We start from the raw sequence: 4,173 nt of genomic DNA, 5'->3' as shown, positions 1-4,173 counted from the left end.
TTTGATTTTTTTTTGAAGTTTGAAGGTTTTTTAGCTAGTAGCAAATATTGAGATAGGATTGGGAAACACCTCGGAAAATGTGTTCACATTCGGAAACTAATTTCAGTTCATCTAATTTTTATCCATGATATAATGATAATTCCTAATAATCTGAGTGTAATATTTGACTATATAAATGTAACAAAAATACCTAAAAATCTCTTACAATGAAACCAGTAACCAAATAAATGATATAAAATGAAAATGTTTTGTTCATTAAGTATGTTAAATACTCCACAATTTGACCTGTCTATACGTCCAAAACCTAGAGATTTCAAAAGTTAGGATAAACTGTCTTATAAACAATATTGTAGATATTAACTTGATTTTAAGAATATTATATGAAGATAATAATTTAGCGGTTTCGTTTAGAAAAATCTACTTAAGAATATAATATATTTTCTGTTCTTTCTACATTAGCGTAAAACACTAGAGGGAGAAAGGGTCAAATAACAGTATCTCCCAATCGCATCCACCTTGTGCAACCTTTCTATTGGGTAATTGAAAATCAATCAATGGTGTTACTTATATTAACACAGCCAAGTAGCAGAAAATAATTTAGAAGCAGACTAATAAGGTCATTGAAAAAGGAAGGGAGGTAAATGTCTGTATATATATCTCTACTTAAGATCTGTTCTTTCTTTATTTTTTTCTTGGATGAAATCATAGTAAAGTAAATTTTCTTGCCAATAAAGATATCAAGCTTCCCTGAAAATGATGAAAACAAAATTAATAAAGACTTATATGGTTTATAAAGTTGTCGGTAGTAACAATTAAACACACATTAAAGCCAACCAAAAGTTCCCCGAACTCTGATGTTCATACGAATTAACACCAACTAAAAATAATAGTATAAATATTCAGAGAAAAAAGGGGACAATGGATTGTTTATTTTACTAGTCCCCAAAGTTTTATAATAACGTTTTCTGATTCGTTGAATTAACAACTTTGGGAGAATTTGTATTGGTTGATTCATTAAATTGAGTGTTCCAACGTTTCAGCAAAAAAATTGTTATCTACAGTGGGGTTAATTGTGTGTAACATCATTGGGGATGAACATCAATTTATTGGCCATTGTCTTAGCCCTTTAAATCCCTGATAAATATTGGTTAAACTTCAAATCTTGTGTTGGATCTAGAGAACCAAGACAATGGCCGATAAAATGACGTGTATCTTTAATGATGATACACAAAATTACCCCTTCTGTAGAGTACAATTAGTGTTTAAAATGTTTGAACACTCAAATGATGAACCAACCAATCTAAATTCAATACAATTCCTCAAAGCCAACTAATAAGAGAATGTTATTATAAAATTTTGGAGACTACTGTAATAAACAGGTCATTGAACCCTTCCTTCCTGGTATCAAACTACTTATTTCGGGGATGGAAGTAACATTAAACTATGTAAATTATATTGGCATCATAGAAAACAATTGAAATTACAAAGTCTTTATAGATATAGATTACTACAAATAAATCATATCTACAATTATGAACATGGTTTCCACTAATACAGAACATTTTGCTGCCGTTAGACTCAACAAAAAGGTTTAGGCTGGAAATAAGGGATTAGGATCAGTCCTAACTTTCATTTAAATTCTTGCTTAATTGTATAAAGTCTCTGAAAGTTTTGTGTTTAAGTAAAAGAGGCAAATAGAGAACCAGTCTCAGGAATAAAGGTACAAAGATGACAACATCAATAAAAGTGAAGCTGTAATCAGAAGGAAGGACACAAGAACAATAACTCTTGTAAAGTGTCAAAATTAATAAGCAGAACATTAATTTGTAAGTCTAAACAAAACTAGACCTAAATTTATTTAAAATTGCTTAAACACATGATACAGTAGAAGGACATACTTTCACTTTCAGGATTTGGTTATAGAGATGCCTTGCTTGTTGTCCAATACTTCATTATTCTAAAAGTGAGATGAATTAGGTTATCATACAAAAATTGTTGTAAAACAAAGGTAAAAATCTGCATGTTTTAAATAGACGTACGTATTTTCTTATCAATTATAGAGTTGTTATGCTTTTAAATCGTACCTAACTGTTATAAAAACTATCATGGAATGTTTGAAAATGATAGAACAATTATAACATGTATAAATAAGTTTGTCAAGTTGTTTCAGATCAACAACCTACCGTAGTATCTTTTCCCCCATACAAGTCTTGAATATATTTTTGTATTCCTTATACTAATTAAACTTAATATTCCTTGCTCCCCGAGTGTCTCTTGGTAAAGACAATCAAATCTACAATCCTTTCTTCCCCTTGATATTTTCTATTTAATAGTTATTAAGAGTAGAGGATATATGAATATTTATTTATAATCCATTTTCACATCCCAGTATCCCTGATCTAAATCTATATGGGCCAAAACTTTATTGTAAAGCAAATAGTAATTAAACCAAAAATGATAAAGTAAATAAAAACTTTTCCATTAACTACTTCCCAGAATATTTGTACTATAAGTATACACTCGAGTAGTTTGTTTGTCTGTCTCAGTATTTGTTCACAAAGATCCCTGAAACGGTTACCCGGCATATTTATAACTTCATGTAAAGCTTTAAATTGAGCTTAGTTAAATTTTCTTTTTTTCTGAATTCAATTTTCCCTAATACCCAAAAAAAACAAGGACAATATTACAGTTGCTTAGGAAGGAAGGGGATATTGGACTGAGGTGAATTCTTTTTAAAAAAACTGATTGGCTCACTACCTCGCTAAAATCAGTTAGTCTCGCAAAAAATTTTGTGGGGATAATTTTGCCTCACTGCGAGCCTCGCTGATTTTAGTGAGGCAGTGAGATAAAAAGTTTTTTTTAAGAATTAAACTCTGCTTGTTACACTAGTCTCCAAATTTTCATTATTCGTTGGCTGAACAACTTTTATTGAATTTTGATTGGTTGGTTAATTAAGTTGAATGTCCACATGTTTTAACCTTGAATTTAATTTCAATCTACAGAAGGGGTAAGTTGTGTAGTATTATTGTGGATGGACATTATCGGCCATTGTCTTATCCCTTTAGATCCCTGCAGTTGCTTGAACTATTGTCTGCGAAACCATTTTTGAAAAGAATTAAATATCATTCATTTGTTACAGCCTACAGAATCTATCATTAAAATTCAATTTGCTAGCGGGCAACGCAGTATCTGTCAGAAAAAATCATGTCGCATATTATCAGTTGGTCAGTTATGCGTTTATAATATGTAGTAATCATGTTTAGATGTAGACGCAAAAGAGCACAAAAATAAAGTACTTTTTTGTGTGTTTTTTAACTTGAACATTGTTTGCTCAACTTTGACATTGATTTTAATCTTAAAATTTTACAAATAGTTCTGCAAAAAAGTGAATTCTATAAATACAATGGACGTATTTAAAAGAGGTTCAATCAAGCTGCAAAGCTGCTCTATACGTTGTGGGATGCTTTGCTGGTAGTCACGTGATTAAATGTAGCTTTAGCACTTTTAGATCCGGCAAAGTATAGTACATTTATTTTTGGCGAAATGTTTTCTTCACTTTTCTCATGCCAGAAATCCAAACCAGGCAAAATTATTTTTAAACATATGTCTAAAATACACGTATTGTATAATCTCTATAATTTTCTTATCTCGATTGAAATGCAAAAGATAGGATTATTTGACAATCACATATTCAGTTCATGGTTATCATAACTAAGGTTACAAATTTCAATCCCACCAAATTTGATAATAGTTATTTATTGCATTGTATTATAAAATTCTTGAAATTATATAATACTAAAAGTAATTAGAAAAAGAGGGCAGAATACGTCAAGTCAGCTATGATTGACCATACGATGCACTGCAATCAACAAAATAACATCAATGATTTTGAATATCGGTCCGTCGATTATATGGCTAAGAGAAACACTTTTATTCATCGCCATATAAAAAAAAATATTTGGATCGCGAAAAGAAAACGAAGTAGTGGGTTTCGTCGCATTTTACAGTAGCTTTTGGTTAGGTTAAGTAAATGTTAATAATTATCCCGCAGTGGCTAGAAATAGGAGAAAAGCTACGGTGAAAAAAAACGACGAAACCTGCTTCATCGTTTTCTTTCCAATATCCAAATATTTTCTTTTCTAACTTTATGGTAATATACTTACATCTAACGTA

This window comes from Acartia tonsa, chromosome 2 (genome assembly GCF_053477335.1).
Source record: "Acartia tonsa isolate MP-2025a chromosome 2, ASM5347733v1, whole genome shotgun sequence".
Classification (NCBI taxonomy): domain Eukaryota; kingdom Metazoa; phylum Arthropoda; class Copepoda; order Calanoida; family Acartiidae; genus Acartia; species Acartia tonsa.
Note: the sequence above shows the minus strand (reverse complement) of the source record.